Source organism: Rhinopithecus bieti, unplaced genomic scaffold (assembly GCF_001698545.2).
Source record: "Rhinopithecus bieti isolate Rb0 unplaced genomic scaffold, ASM169854v2 scaffold_17962, whole genome shotgun sequence".
Lineage (NCBI taxonomy): Eukaryota > Metazoa > Chordata > Mammalia > Primates > Cercopithecidae > Rhinopithecus > Rhinopithecus bieti.
The window spans coordinates 1,192,372-1,209,820 of record NW_016809457.1 but is presented as its reverse complement, the minus strand read 5'-3'; the positions used below and the strand labels follow the sequence as shown (position 1 = coordinate 1,209,820).

Sequence of the window (17,449 nt, the reverse complement as noted above, 5' to 3'; positions counted from 1 at the left end):
TGTTCCACTGCACTCCAGCCTGTGTGACAGAGCGAGACTCTGTCTCAAAAAAAAAAAAAAAAAAAGAAAGAAAGAAAGAAAAAGAAAAAAGAAAAAAGTGCAGATGTTGTAAGAGAAAAAGAAAAGTTCAGGGACTGTTTTGTTTTGTTTTGTTTTGTTTGTTTGTTTGTTTGAGAAGGAGTCTCCTTCTGTCACCCAGCCTGGAGTGCAGTGGAGCGATCTCAGCTCACTGCAACCTCTGCCTCCCAGGTTCAAGTGATTCTCCTGCCTCAGCCTCCCAAGTAGTTGGGATTACAGGCATGCACCACCACACCTGGCTAATTTTTATATTTTTAGTAGAGACAGAGTTTCGCCATGTTGGTCAGGCTGGTCTTGAACTCCTGACCTCAGGTGATCCACCTGCTTTGGCCTTCCAAAGTGCTAGGATTATAGGCGTGAGCCACCGTGCCCGGCCGGGCACTGTTCCTTTTTAAAGAAATGGGTAATCCTGGGTTTGGTTCTAGATGAGGGGCACAATAAATATTTTGGGGTAATTAGCAAAATTTGAGTATGAACTGTATATTTGATAATAAACCAATACTACATGACTGAACTTGACAATATAACTAGTTATGTAAGAGGGTGTCTCGTGCCTGTAATTCAGGCACTTTGGGAGTCTGAGATGGGTGGATCACTTGATGTCAGGAGTTCGAGACCAGCCTGGTCAACATGGTGAAACTCCATCTCTACTAAAAAATACAAAAATTGGCTGGGAGTCGATGTGGGTGCCTGTAATCCCAGCTACTCGGGGGGCTGAGGTAGGAGAATCGCGTGAACCTGGGAGGCAGAGGTTGTAGTGAGCCGAGATCGTGCCACTGCACTCCAGCCTGGATGACAGAGCAAGACTCCGTCTCAAAAAAAAAAAACGAATGGGAATTCTTTGTATTATTCTTGCAACTTTTTTCTGTAGGTTTGAAATCATTTTGAAATAACACTAAAAACAATAAAAGGAATAAAAGTTTGAGGACTTTGACAGATGAAATTCTGCTGTCTAGGACTGGTCTTCGAGGATTTATATTTGTAGAAGGTTGAAAGTTCACTTGAACAAAACCTAGCACTAATCCACAGAAGCAATTCCATCTCAGTTCAAACACATCACTTTCCTCTGTCTTCATGGACTCGTCATTTCTCTGTCACGATGGCCTTGATGTCTTGGGTACCACCACAGTTACCACACTTACCAAACTGTTTTTTTTTTTTTTTGAGACAGAGTCTCCCTCTGTCGCCCAAGCTGGAGTGCAGTGGCCGGATCTCAGCTCACTGCAAGCTCCGCCTCCCGGGTTTACGCCATTCTCCTGCCTCAGCCTACCGAGTAGCTGGGACCACAGGAGCCCGCCACCTCGCCCGGCTAGTTTTTTGTATTTTTTAGTAGAGACGGGGTTTCACCGGGTTAGCCAGGATGGTCTCGATCTCCTGACCTCGTGATCCACCCGTCTCAGCCTCCCAAAGTGCTGGGATTACAGGCTTGAGCCACCGTGCCTGGCCCCCAAACTTGTTTTTATTCTACTTCCATGGTGTGCAGTTTCTGCCATGCAGCACACTAAATGCTTTGAATGTATGTGAATGAAGGCTATACACACACACACACACACACACACACACACACACACACACACGAGGCTCCAGAGTTTTAAACTAAAATGTCAGAAAGAACATTCCTGCCTTAATGTCTTTAAAAAATATCAGGATAGACCGGGCACAGTGGCTCACGCCTATAATCCCAGCACTTTGGGAGGCCAAGGCAGGTGGCTCACTTGAGGTCAGGAGTTGGACACCAGCCCGGCCAACATGGTGAAACCCCCATCTCTACTAAAACTACAAAAAAATTAGCTGGATGTGGTAGTGGGCACTTGTAATTCCAGCTACTAAGGAGGATGAGGCAGGGAAATCACTTGAACCCGGGAGGCGGAGGTTGCAATGAGCTGAGATCGTGCCACTGCACTCCAGCCTGGGCAACAAGAGAGATACTCTGTCTCAAAAAAAAAAAAAAAAAAAAAAAAAAAAAAAAAAAAAAAAAAAAAGGTAAACATAGTAGAGGCAGTGGTAATAATATGCACAACTCACACAATAAAATATCAATTTTACTTTAATGTGGTTTTGATTAGTTTTTGGCTTATTTTTAATTTTTTGATGAAGTCTCACTCTGTTGGCCGGCAAAGCTAACGCTCCCACCGCCATGACGATTTCCAAAAACAGGCGTTAGCAAATAGTGGCAGTGGCGTGATCTCGGCTCCGCTGCAATCTCCAACTCCCGGGTTCCAAGCGATTCTCCTGCCTCAGCCTCCCCAAGTAGCTGGGACTAATCAAGCATAGTGGCCACCATGCCCGGAGTACTTTTTGTATCTTTTTTTTTTTTTTTTTTTTTGAGACGGAAGTCTTGGCTCTGTCGGCCCTCAGGGCTGGAATGCATGCAGTGGCCGGATCTCAGCTCACTGCAAGCTCCGCCTCCCGGGTTGGGTTTACGCCATTCTCCTGCCTCAGCCTCCCGAGTAGCTGGAACTACAGGCGCCAGCCACCTCGCCCGGCTAGCTTTTTGTATTTTTCAGTAGAGACGGGGTATCACCATGTTAGCCAGGATGGTCTCAAACTCCTGACCTTGTGATCCGTCCGTCTCGATCTCCCAAAGTGCTGGGATTACAGGCTTGAGCCACCGCGCCTGGCCACTTTTTGTATCTTTAGTAGAGACGAGGTTTCACTATGTTGGCCAGGCTGGTCTTGAACTCCTGACGTCGTAATCCGCCCACCTTGGCCTCCCAAAGTGCTGGGACTACAGGTGTGAGCCACCGCACCAGACCTGGTTTTATCTTTAATTTTGAAAAGCCAAAAAACCTGCTGTCAAGGATCATGGGGTCTGATCTTAGGGGGGCCACCATTAAATCCCGACGTCGCGCACTGCAGTTGTGTTTGAGAAAGCAGATCTGAGGTAGCATGAAATAAAGACCCATGCCAGGCGCCAGTTGGACTTTAAAGATATATCTTTCAAATGTGAAAAATACTAGATTCTTCTTTTTATGCCACCAGAACGTTTTGAGGAAATGGGATCCTTAACATAGTTCACAACATTATTGCTGAGGTTTGGAACCCCAGAGGTAAGGAGCAGGGTGGCCTAATGAGGCACCTCAACAGAAGACAGAGCACGCACAAAGGATGATTGAAGAGATGCCGATGCAAATTGCCCACAGCGTGTATGTATGAGGCAGAAAGGAGTCACTGAAGATTTTCCTATGACAAAGTATTTTTAAAACAACCAACAGATACGTACTGGACTCCTACGAGTAAAAACACTGAGAGTCCAGACAAAAGTGAAGCTGCTTCACTTGAATAGAATCCCATCTAGTTTAAGTTACAATATATACACATGCAAAATACAAAACTTTTATCATGTCCCGAACCCATGGTGAACCAGGAAGAGAGAGATCACTGTGGACTTTGATACTTGGATTAACTCTTAAAGAAAGCACAAGACTCTGCAAGCTGCAAAATGGTAGATAGGACGAAAGCAGAGGGAATTCCGGCCAAAAACTGGCACGGTGCTTAGCGTTCAACACAGATTACATAAATTGATCAGAACAATTAGCCCATAAATAGATCAAATCAGATTTCTCCATGCTGTGTAAATAATTGATGTAATAAAGACCAGGAGAATTTCTAACATAATGGAAAGTCTTGTGAATCAGTGTGATCATAAAGTTAAAAGACATAGTGCAGTGACTCATGCCTATAGTCCTAGCTACTTGGGAGGCTGAGGCAGGAGGATTGCTTGAGCCTAGCAGGTTGAGGGTACAGTGAGCTGTGATCTCACCACTCTCTGCAGCCCGGGTGACAGAGTGAGACTCTGTTCCCTGCCAAAAAAAAAAGTTAAAAGACAAGTGACCCCTCTACCCTCAAGTTCCTAAAATAGTAAGTGACCAGGAGAAATTATTTGCAGCAGAAGATTAATATTCACAATCACAAAAGACATTCTTTAAAAAGCTATTTAAAGAAAAAGATAATCTGGCCGGGCGTGGTGGCTCAGGCCTGTAATCCCAGCACTTTGGGAGGCTGAGGCAGGAGAATCACCTGAGGTCAGGAGTTGGAGACCAGCCTGACCAACAGGGAGAACCCCTATCTCTACTGAAAATACAAAAATTAGCCAGGCGCAGTGGCTCTCATCTGTAATCCCAGAACTTTGGGAGGCTGAGGCGGGCAGATCACAAGGTCAAGAGATCGAGACCATCCTGGCCAACATGGTGAAACACCGTCTCTACTAAAAATACAAAAAAATTAGCTGGGCATGGTGGCACATGCCTGTAATCCCAGCTTCTCGGGAGGCTGAGGCAGGAGAATGACCTAAACCCAGGAGGTGGAGGTTGCAGTGAGCCGAGATCGTGCCACTACACTCCAGCCTGGGCAACAAGAGCAAAACTCCATCTCAAAAAAAAAAAAAAAAAAAAGACAATCCAACAAAGAAAAAATTAGGCCATAGGAGTAAATAGGCAATTCACCAAAAAGACATACAAGTGGCCAATAAACATGTGAAAAGATTGCCAGCCCCCTGAGTATCAGGAAAATGTAAATTAAAACAGTATTGGAATAGCATTTTGTTCAACTGATGTACAAAAATGAGAAAGATTCCAGGAGGCTGTAGAGGAAACTGAAAGTCTCATAATGTTGGTAAAAATATAACTTCTTGTGGACTTTGTAAAATATATATCTGTACAGAGGGCAATTTCATGGATCTATTAAATATAAAATTTCAGCTGGGTGTGGTGACTCATACTTGTAGTCCTAGCACTTTGGGAGGCTGAGGTGGGTGAATCACTTGAGCATTTATATATATATATATAAAATATATATATTTATATACTATATATTGTGTATACTATATATTGTATATATAAATATATATTGTATTTATAAATATATAGTATATAAATATATTGTATGTATACATACGTATATAGTGTATGTATATATAAATATATAGTATGTACATATAAATATATATTATATGTATACATACACACACACAAAAGTGTCATACACTTTGGCATTCCACTTTTAAGAATTTATTCCTTAAAATTATTCAAATGTGCACAAAGACAGGTATAGCAGAATTATTGCAGCACTATTTGTAATAATGACAAATCAGCAGCCATCTAAATATCCAACAGTAAGTATGTAATGATGAAGTAAATGACTAAGTGAACTCTAGTACATCCACACCATATACTACTATTCAGCAATTTCTTTTTTGGAGATGGAGTCTTGCTCTGTCACCAGGCTGAGTGCAGTGGCATGGTCTTGGCTCACTGCAACCTCCACCTCCTGGGTTCAAGCGATTCTCCTCACACAGGCACGTGCCACCACACCCAGCTAATTTTTGTATTTTTAGTAGAGATGGGGTTTCACCATGTTGGCCAGGCTGGTCTTGAACTCCTGATCTCGTGATTCGCCCGCCTCAGCCTCCCAAAGTGCTGGGATTACAGGTGTGAGCCACCACACCCGTCCTATTCAGCAATTTTAACATAGTAAAGTGGCTATATCTGTACTGACACAAGAAGATCTCTAGGCTGGGAACGGTGCCTCACGCCTGTAATCCCAGCACTTTGGGAGGCCCAGGCGGGTGGATCATGAGGTCAGGAGTTCAAGACCAGCCTGGCCAAGATGGTGAAACCTCATCTCTACTAGAAATATAAAAATTAGCTGGGTGTGGTGGCTTGTGCCTGTAGTCCCAGCTACTTGGGAGACTGAGGCAGGAGAATCGCTTGAACAGGGAGGCAGAGGTTGCAGTGAGCCAAGATCGTGCCACTGCACTATAGCCTGGTGGCAGAGTGAGACTCCATCTCAAAGAAAAAAAAAAAGATCTCTAAAGGCAAAATAAGTGGGGAAAAAAAGTCACTAGGTAACACATATTTCATGGTACCATTTATGTAAATAATTTATGTGAAATATACATTGTCTAGAATGGCTAACACACAATTGTTAACAATTTACTGGCAGGGTGCCATTGCTCATGCCTGTAATCCCAGCACTTTGGGAGGCTGAGGCAGGCGGATCACTTGAGGTCAGGAGGCAGAGGTTGCAGTGAACCGAGATCATGCCATTGCACTTCAGCCTGGGTGACAAGATCAAGACTCCATCTTTAAAAAAAAAAAAAAAAAAATTTACATTAGACGGTGGTTGTAATAATGAAAAATCCGTGTAGTCACAGATACTTATGAGGCTGAGGCGAGAGGAACTCTCGAACCCAGGCGGTTGAGGCTGCAGTAAACTATGATCTCACCACTGCACTTGGACTGGGTGAGAAAGCAAGATCCTGTTTGTAAAAAATAAATCAATAAATGGGCCAGACATAGTGACTCACACTTGTAATCCCAGCAGTTTTGGTGGCTGAGGCAAGAGGGTTGCTTGAGGACATGAGTTTGAGACCAGCCAGGCCAACATAGCAAGACCTTGTCTCTATTTTAAAAAATGAATAATACATTAAAAAACAATAATGCAAATGAAATAAAATAAAGATACAAAGAGAAAGAAAGGCCTTGTGTTTACTTGTTTAAAAAATGTTAGACCCTCACAATAACTGAGTTTAGTTTCTTAATCTACTCCACATATGCTGCAAGATATAAAGCTACTGGCAGCAGCGCCTGAAAATAAACCAGCAGAATGATCAATGTGATGCTTGCTATGTAGCATTTTACAAAGTCAGCTTAGGAAAGGAAATCTGATCCTTTCAATTTTCCTGCAAAATTATTTTCAGTTGATATATCTCTGGAAAATCGCTATCCCTTCCACCATGAATATTTGGTTAGTGTATTCATTTTTTTCCTCCATAAAGCATCCTATTTTACACTTCGCCTTGTTTGTTTGGTGAGGTGGTTAAATGTGTTTGTATGACCCTGGTAATACGTCATCATTGGAATTATAATATGCTAATTTTTCAGACATTTAGAAAAACTAAAGAGAGAATACTTAATACCAATGCCACCTCAATTCAGTGATATCAGTATACAAACACACTGGCCATTGTGACATGTGGCAACAAAGTCTGGTATGTTTAATGTTTAAGAAGCCAAGTCAGCTGGGCGCGGTGGCTCACACCTGTAATCCCAGCACTTTGGGAGGCTGAGGCAGGTAGATCACAAGGTCATGAGTTCGAGACCAGCCTGGCCAATATGGTAAAACCGTGTTTCTACTAAAAATACAAAAATTAGCCAGACGTGGTGGCGATCTCCTGTGGTCCTGGCTACTCCGGAGGCTGAGGCAGGAGAAACGCTTGAACCTGGGAGACGGAGGTTGCAGTGAGCCAAGACTGTGCCACTGCATTCCAGCTTGGATGACAGAGCAAGACTCTGTCAAAAAAAAAAAAAAAAAGAAGCCAAGTCATATTTTTTTTAAGATGAGATCTTTTTTTGGTACCTAAGCTGCCGTGCAGTGGTGCAATCATAGCTCACTGCAGCGTGGAACTCCTGGGCTCAAGCAATCCTCTTGCCTCAGCCTCCTGTGTATAGCAAGGACTACAGGCGCATGCCACCGCGTCTGTCTGGCTAATTTTTAAAGGTTTTTGTACAGACAAGGTCTCTCTTTGTTACCCAGGCTGGCAAGTCACTTCATAGGAACTCATGTTTTGCAAAGATACAGGCAATAACACATTTTTTATGATAGCTTGGTAAATCCCTTAAAAGGGAGAGGTTTATGGGAGAAATGATAACGCTCTAACTACATATGTATGGTTAATCCCGTTTCAGCCATTCAAGGTAACTTCTACCTATATTTATGGGCTTGATTGCATAATGTATGGAGTTTGCAGGAAGTACCTGGAAGATAAGGTTACACAGACAAGTTATTTAAGTTTGAATATAAACCACAGCTCATGCTGGGAAACTAGTTTGTAGACAATTTTGTAACACAAGTGAATACGTCATTCATTTCCTTTTAATATTTTTCTTATCGCATAGTTAACGTTAGGAGATTAATCATTGAATGTGCAGCATAGTAAGTTAACAAAAATGTAGCATCAGGGATTGATTAGCTGAAAAGTCAGTGAGTTACATTACAGAAGTGAAGATAAAGACTTGATGTTTAAAGCATCCTAAACAAATGGATGATTTGCATATATGATGATATCCCACTAGACAATGGTTTTCTTCATGAGCGTCATTCAGTAATAAGACTCGGGTCTACTGACAAATATTGCTTCATCAACATATCATTTGCTGCAAGAAATGACCTTTTATGGTTAATGTGTAACTGATTACTGTTCTTCCTCTATAGTAGCCTACATTTTACAGTAGAGAAATACACTGTGTACACTTAGTGCCCTACAACACTAAAACATGTCAAATTGTGGTGGTATACCTTCACATATTATATTTGACATTATGCAATGGTTATGGCACATTTGCAGTGGGTTCACCCTGTGTTTCAGCTCTTGTTGTATGCAGTAAAACTTTTGCCATAATAGTTAGATACTTAGAAAAATCAAGACGATTTTTCTTGCAAATTAAGAAAAGAAGAACTAAAACCTCTCATGGAGGCAACAGAGGTTTGAAAGATAATGTATGTAGAGGAGAAACTACTCCATTCTAATGAAAGGAAATTACCCTAAAATCTTTGGTGTGGAAAATTAAAACTAATGATATGTTCACATTGTAATGCAAAATTGCCTGTAACCTATTTTCCTAGTGTGAGATGCAGCTTTTTTTTCAAACATAAATAACGTGTCCATTTAATAATTTACTTTTCTCCATTACTGCAAAGAAAAAAAAAAGACATTTACAATCGCCACCTTTCTATTCCATTAATTGTCAAGAACAATCCAAGGGAGTTCTGTTATTTTCCCTGTGATAATTTTAACAGATCGAATGATTTCTTTTTAACAAGTTTTCATATATCTGAGGGCTCTGTCTTTTAAATGAATGTAAGTAAAATGTGCCACCTTATTAAGTTGGAAATGACCTGTTATCTGTTATTTCTTGACCTTGCAGAGGTTTACAGTTACAAGTGAATTAACTGGGTGAGGGAAGAGTGTTTGCTAGTGACTCAGTCACACTCTATTGTGTGGGATGGCACCTAGCAAAGCATTTAGATTAGGCTGGGGAGGGAACGAAGCTAGGTACACTCTCTCCAGCTTCAGGTAAACAGGATTATTGTTTTCCGTCCATGCTGTTTGGAATGAATGCAATGCTGCAAAGCTAATAGCTGCCATAATTAGGAAGAAGAAGAAGAAGAAGAAGAAGAAGAAGAAGAAGAAGAAGAAGAAGAAGAAGAAGAAGAAGAAGAAGAAGAAGAAGAAACAACTTGGAATGTGTTAATTCAGTATGCTTTAAACCTCAGAGATATCATTTTTCCTCATACACAGGCAAGGCTGGCTCTATTCATAGCTCTTTAAATGATAAGTTTAAATGTTAACATAATATTGAAAAAAATGCTTGGAAGGTAGCAGGTGGTAAGTACTTGGTGTATAAAATGCTGAATGGTGGTCATTATTAGCACGGTAACCAGGTGAGTAGAAAAATCCCATTCTGGGGCTTAATACCATGTACAGTAACAAATGCAATCAATTGAAAGCTTCCTCTTAGAACAGGCCTTGCTGTGTGCCCAGGCTTTGCCACATACTATTTCATAAAATATGCAACTTTCAAACCACCTCCACATAAGATTTCACTCTGCTGTTGAGAAATTCTTCCTCATATCTAACTAAATCACCCTATCTGCAGTTTAGCAATTCTGTTTCCTCACATCTTCAGCAACATCTAACATTCTGTATTAACATATATCTTCGGCCGGTACGGTGGCTCACACCTGTAATCCCAGCACTCTGGGGGGCTGAGGCAGGTGGATCATGAGGTCAAGAGATCGAAACCATCCTGGCCAACATGGTGAAACCCCGTCTCTACTAAAAATACAAAAATTAGCCAGGCATGGTGGCTTGTATCTGTAGTCTCAGCTACTTGGGAGGCTGAGGCAGGAGAATCACTTGAACCCAGGAGTTGGAGGTTGCAGTGAGCCGAGATCGCGCCACTGTACTCCAGTCTGGTGACAGAGCAAGACTCCTTCTCAAAACAGAACAAACAAACAAACAAAAACCACACACACAGACAAAATAAATACACATATCTTCTTACAACAAAAAACTCAGCCTAATACCACAAAATCACAAAATGCACATAGAAGAACTGAAAAAAAAATGTGTCTCTCCATATGGTACTCATGTACTCTAACTGGACTGTTGGTTGCAAATTTAAAAATAAAATGTGGGAATTAGAGATTGTTTGAGTTGTGGATTCCCATGTGCTGTTTCTAAATGTGAAGTCTTCGTAAAACAGCCTCCTGAGCTGCCAGCATAATTACGGTGAACAGATTAGCAAGGACATCTCAGTTAAGGCTCTGCATGTTGTTCTTTGCTTTATAGGGAAAATTAAGCATTTTAAGATTTAAATCTTATTCTTCAATAAGATAACTTTTTTGACCTACATGAACATTAATGGAAGCACTAATAATTATAGCTTTTTGCTGCTTGGCCTAAAACAATCTTTCTACTATAATTAGATTTGAAGGGGAACTAGGAAAGACTTTCCATAAAATGCTGTCACAAATTCCCTCCAAAACTGCTTGCCTGTAATTAAGGTGCATTTACAGATCTGATATTCCTTAAAAGAAACATTAACATCACAAAGACCAATTATTCATGGCCAAACAAAGGGGATTCAGATTCTCTGATCAAAGCAGTAATCTCTTTTACAATTGTTACTTTTGAAGTATCTTCAAACAGAACACACACACATTGACTAGGTAAACAGGTATAGCTGTGGGCTAATTTGTTGTTTCCAGGATCAGATTGTTTTCCCACAAGACTCAAACATAGTAAGGTATAGACTGTTTTCCACTCCAAACCCTAAACTGCTGATGCTAAGGAGTAACGTTAAAAGGGAAAAATCTCAAATATGGTTTTACTATTAAAACTGTTGTAAAGATCATCATATAGCTCATATATATTTTTATTTATTTATTTATATTTATTTTTTGAGATGGAATTTTGCTCTTATTGCCCAGGCTGGAGTGCAATGGCATGATCTTGGCTCACTGTAACCTCTGCCTCCCAGCTTCAAGCAATTCTCCTGCCTCAGCCTCCCAGGTAGCTGGGATTACAGGCATGGGCCACCATACCTGGCTAATTTTGTATTTTTACTAGATGTGGGGTTTCACTATACTGGTCAGGCTGTCTCAAACTCCTGACCTCAGGTGAGATCCACCCACCTTGGCCTCCGAAAGTGCTGGGATTACAGGCATGAACCACTGCGCCCAGCTGGTCACCTTATATATATATATATTTTTTTGAGACGGAGTCTCGCTCTGTCACCCGGGCTGGAGTGCAGTGGCCGGATCTCAGCTCACTGCAAGCTCCGCCTCCCGGGTTTACGCCATTCTGCTGCCTCAGCCTCCTGAGCAGCTGTGACTACAGGCGCCCGCCACCTCGCCCGGCTAGTTTTTTGTATTTTTTTAGTAGAGACGGGGTTTCACCATGTTAGCCAGGATGGTCTTGATCTCCTGACCTTGTGATCTGCCCGTCTCAGCCTCCCAGAGTGCTGGGAATACAGGCTTGAGCCACCGCGCCTGGCCACCTTATATTTTTAATATAACCTTTACTTTTTCTCAAAATTGCTTGTTTTAAAAAAAGTCAGCAAGCTTTTAAAATGATCAGTGGCAGAAAATTAGACATTACAGGTGGTTAAGTGAAAGAGTACTGAATTTGGTTTGCGAAAAGTTGAATTGGAGTTTCAGTTTCACCTTTCTCCAGCTGTAAGGTGTTGAGTACATTCCTTAACAACTCACAGCTTTCCCTACAAATGTAAAATCAGGATAATAGCACATCTCTAGCTAGGCTGTGGTGAAGGTCATATAATGGACACACCAGGACAGGAGTAGGCCTATTTTAAAAATTAAAACATTATCCAAATAGTCAGTTTGGAGATTTAAATAAGAATAAATGGTTTTTTTGTTTTGTTTTGTTTTGTTTTGTTTTGTTTTTGTTGGTTGGCTGGTTGTTGCTGTTGCTGTTTTTGAGACAGGTTCTTACTCCATCCCCCAGCCTGGAGCACAGGGGTCTGGTGTGATCATGGCTCACTGCAGCCTCAACCTCCTGGGCTCAAGTGATTCTCCTGCCTCAGCCTCCCAAGTAGCTGTAACTATAGGCATGTGCCACCACGCCCAGCTATTTTTGTTTGTTTTGGGTTTGTTTGTGTGTGTGCATGTTTTTTTTTTTTTTTTTTCTTGTTTACCAGTTTACTATAAAGGATACTATAAAGGTATAGATGAATGGGGAGCTGAAGAGGTACATAGGGTGAGGTCCAGCAGGGTCCTGAGCATAGGAGCTTCTGTTCCCATGGAGTTGGGGTGCATCACTCTTCTGGCATGTGGATGTGTCCCCAACCTAGATGCTCACCAAACCCCTTGGCTGCTGCCCAGTGCAATGCTGTAGCCTCATAATGGTCCTTAGCATGAGGATTAGCCCCGCCTTCTAGTAACATGACAGCGATCTCATGCCTATTTTTGAAAGCTGCATAATGTAGGGGAGTGCAGCCATTTTGATTGACAGCATTCACTTGGGCACCTTTTCCCAGAAGGGTTTTTACAATCTCATCCTGGCCAGCAGAAGCCGCAATATGAGAGGAGATCAACCTGCATCGTCTTTATCATTCACTGGCACTCCAAGGTGCAACAAAAATTCAACAATTCCTGTATGTCTAGCTGAGCATGCCCAGTGCATGCCGTTCTGCTGTCCTGGTCAGTGCTAGTAGTTAGGGATTTATCAGCCAGAATACTCTCCTTGAACTCTTCCAGCTTCCCACAGTAGGCCAGGTTGCAGACAATTAGGTTAGACACACACCCCTACATTTTGCTTTCCCAGGAACTCATGTGTGTGTGTGTGTGTGTGTGTGTGTGTGTGTGTGTGTGTGTGTGTGTGTTTTGAGACAGGTTCTCACTCTGTCACCCAGGCTGGAGTGCAATGGCACCATCACGGCTCACCACAGCCTTGACCTCCCGGGCTCAGGTGAACCTTCCATCTCAGCCTCCTGAGTAGCTGGAACTACAGGTGTGTGCCATCACGCCTGGCTATTTTTTTTATTTTTGGTAGAGACAGGGTTTTGCCATTGATGGTCTCAAACTCCTGGGCTCGAGCGATTCACCCACCTCAGTCTCCCAAAGTGCTGGGATTACAGGCATGAGCCACTGGGCCCAGCTAAGAATACACATTTTTAAATCTCATTGTTTCTCTGGATAAACATTCTTGAAGTCCCAATGAGTAAAAAGAAAAAAAAAAAAAAAAAAAAAAAACTTTACCATCTTGTAACAGCTTATGTTAAACGTGCTTTAGGAAACTCGAGCTCTGTGACTCAAGAATATTAAACAAGTTTCTTTTCTAAAGCGCTTTACAGAGCCCTTTAAATCTCCAAAGGAATCACAATAGTATGAAACGTATGTCAAACATTTGACAGTACAGCTGTTTTATCCTGAGGCTACTGGCGGAACTAGTGTTCCTTCAAAAACACTTTGGGAATTGCTGTCTTTTAGTTGAGTAGGGAGCACTCAGATCCTCAAGCAAATCTATTGTTTTTTTTAAATTCTAAAAAAGCAAGTCTATTTTTTAAGGCTGTACCATTTGGTATAAGATTACAGTTAATGGCCATAGAGTGTCCTAAAGTCAATTGCAGCATAAGGAGTTTGCAAAAATTTGCCACTGTGAGTCTATATATCTAGCACCACTTATAATGAGTGACTTTAGGCAAGGTTTTAAATGTATCTCAGCCTCAGTATTCTCATCTGTATAACAGGGAGAATATTTACTGCACAGATTGTGGCAAAAATAAATAAAGGTAGGTGGCACAGTGAGCTTAATAAGTGGTAAATCAAATTTTCTCATTGTTTTAAAGGAAACATCTAGGTTAAAAGAGTGACCTTACTAGGTCACATAGCAACTCTGTGACATTGTTAGATACCAGGATTTTGGAAGCTTCTCACTATTGCTTGAATCCACCTCTATTAAGATACTAGAACAGATTATTAAACAAGTGATTTGTAAGAAGAAAAGTAATAACCACTAGAGACCAATGTTATTTCAATACGAATGAGTTGTGATAAACTAAGACAAGCCCTTAGAAAGAAACAGTGCTATTCAATTGGTAGCCTGGGGGGATGCCAGAGGCATGAGAAAAAAATCTTTGGTTATTCTTTTCTCCTCCCATCCCCTCCAGGGGTGGGGAGGGGATAGAGATTGCAAAAGGAAGGGGTTTCATCTTTAGTTACTCTGTGGAATAAGATGGTGAAAGTGAATTAGCCCACAAGCCTGTACAATTTATTTCTTTTTATTTTTTGTTTATTATTATTATTATTATTATTATCTATTATTATTATTATTTTGATGGTGGTGTGGTGGGCACTAGGGGCTCCAAGCATCACTTTTAAAATCTTAGCCTAGAATGTTTTCCTAACAATTTTATTTAATAGCTCGTTGAAATAACCGACCCAGAGAGTGATTGATTTCAACTTACACAAGAAATGTTTCACTTTTGTCACAAGGATTCCTATTGGGTTCTCCCTTGACAATTTTTTTTTTTTTTTTTTTTTGAGATGGAGTTTCACTCTTTTTGCCCAGGCTGGAGTGCAGCGGCGTGATCTCAGCTCACTGCAGCCTCTACGTTCCATCTCAGCCTCCCAAATAGCTGGTGACTACAGGTGCACGCCACCACGCGTGGCTATAGAACCTCATTTTTAGACATACATAGGGCAAACTAGAATACATCTATGTAAGGGTGGCCAAGAAGTGAGGAGTTGAGAAGCCAAAGCACACAAAAAGCAAATGATTTTGTGACATGCATTGGATAAATTCCTATTTATTTATTTTTCAGGCAGAGTTTCACTCTTGTTGCCGAGGCTGGAGAGTGCAGTGGTGCGATCTTGGCTCACCGCAACCTCTGCCTCCCAGGTTCAAGTGTTTCTCCTGCCTTAGCCTCCTGGGTAGCTGGGATTACAGGCATGCGTCACCACGCCCGGCTAATTTTGTATTTTTCGTAGAGACGGGGGTTTCTCCCTCTTGGTCAGGCCGGTCTGGAACTCCCGACCTCAGGTGATCCACCTGCCTCGGCCTCTCACAGTGCTGGGATTACAGGCGTGAGCCATCATGTGCCTGGCCTTGTTTTTTCTCGATTTTTATTTATTTATTTATTTTGAGACAGAGTCTTGCTCTGTCACCTAGGCTGGAGTGCAATGGCACGATCTCAGCTCACTGCAACCTCCACTTCCTGGCTCAAGCAACTCTCCTGTGTCAGCCTCCCGAGTAGCTGGTACTACAGGCATGTGCCACCATGCCCAGCTAATTTTTTGTATTTTTTAGTAGAGACAGATTTAGCCAGGATGGTCTTGATCTCCTGACCTCGTGATCCGCACAGCTCGGCCTCCCAAAGTGCTGGGATTACAGGTGTGAGCCACCAAGCCCAGCTGGATAACTTCTTTTTCATATGTCACTGCCTTTAATGCTCTCTATAACCTATTAGGCAGGTACAATTATTGCAATTTCCACACCCCCGCCACCCAAGACAGAATGAATTCTGTCACCCTGCCTGGAGTGCAGTGACCCGATCACAGCTCACACCACAGCCTCCAACCCCTAGGCTCAAGTCATCCTCTGACCTCAGCCTTCCGTGTAGCTGGGATTATAGGAGTGCATCACCACACTGGGCTAATTTTTATATTTTATAGAAACAGGGTCGTACTATGTTGCTCAGGCTGGTCTTCCTTCAAATCCTGGGCTCAAGGGATCCTCCTGTCTCAGCCCCGCCAGGTGTTGGAATTATAGGCATGACTCGCAAAGCCCAGCCTAATTTTTTGAATTTTAAAGATGAGCAACTATGGCTTAGTGGTCACACATGTAGTAAGAGGTGGTGCTGGAATACAAAACTGGAAACATGAAGACACAGAAAAGGATTACTTTTAATCACCATAGCTTCCAGAGACACATTAATGCCAATGGATACAGGACCAAGGAAATACTTAGCTGATGGATAGTCCACAAAATAACTGACATGTACTCCAAAAATACCAATGTTATAAAAGACAGATAGAAGAATTATTCTAGATTAAAGAAGGTGTAAGGACATGACCGCTGAATGCAATGAGTAATCTGAGATTGGCTTCTCAACAGAGGGCATATTAGGGCAGCTGGGGAAATCTCAATAACATCTTTAGATTAGATAATCATATTGTATCAATGTTAATTTCCTGATTTTGATCATTGTACTATGTTTACGTAAAAGAATGTTCTTATTCTTAGGAAATGCTCATTGAAACATTATCAGTAAAGCAAAATCGCATCTGCAAAGTACTCTTAAAAGGCTCAGGGGAATAAACAAGAGACAAGGAAAAGGATGAAATGATAAAATGCAAACATTTGGAGAATCTCAGTAAAGAGCAAATGAGAATTATTTGCATGATTCTTGCAACTTTTTTGTAACTCTGATATTAAGTCAAAATAAGAAGTTTCTCGGCCAGGCTCTGTGGCTCATGCCTGTAATCCCAGCACTTTGGGAGGCCAAGGTGGGAGGATTGCTTGAGCTGAGGAATTTATTACCAGCCTGGGTGACGTAGTAAGACCTCATCTCTACAAAAATCTTAAAAAATTAGCTGGCATGGTGGCATGCACCTGTGGTTTCAGCTACTCAGGAGACTGAGGTGGGAGGACTGTTTGAGCTCAGGACTTAGACCAGGCTGGGCAACTTGGTGAGACCCTGTTTTCACTAAAACAAAACAAAACAAAACAAAACACTGCCAGATGTGGTGGCACACGCTTGTAGTACCAGCTTGTTGGGAGCCTGAGGTGAGAGGATCACTTGAGCCCAGGAGGTTGAGGCTGCAGTGAGCCATGATGACGCCGCTGTACTCCAGTCTTGGCAACAGAGTAAGATCTTGTCTCAAAACAAAAAAAAATTTTTATGAGGTCCACCTAGAGTCCAGATACTTGGAGGCTGAGGCAGGAGGATCTCTTGAACCCAGGAGTTCAAGTCCACCCTGGGAAGAATAGTGAGACTCCCATCACTATTAAAAAAAAAAAAAAGTTGGCTGGGCAGGGTGGCTCACACCTGTAATCCCAGCACTTTGGGAGGCTGAGGTGGGCAGATCACCTGAGGTCGGGAGTTCAAGACTAGCCTGGCCAACATGGCGAAACACCGTTTCTACTACAAATACAAAAATAAGCTGGATGTGGTGGCAGGTGCCTGTAATCCCAGCTACTCGGGAGGCTGAGGCAGGAGAATTGCTTCAACCTGGGAGGTGGAGCTTGCAGTGAGCCAAGATGGCGCCTCTGCACTCCAGCCTGGGTGACAGAGTGAGACTCCGGCTCAAAAAAAAAAAAAAAAAAAAAAAAAAAAAAAAAATA

At 42.0% G+C, this 17,449-nt stretch overlaps 1 pseudogene; it reads right to left on the bottom strand.

Moving 5' to 3' along the window:
* Window positions 1-12,915, bottom strand: part of LOC108540370 (26S proteasome non-ATPase regulatory subunit 10-like) — a 23,511-nt pseudogene extending 10,596 nt beyond the window's left edge.
* Between the last annotated feature and the right edge of the window lie 4,534 nt (window positions 12,916-17,449).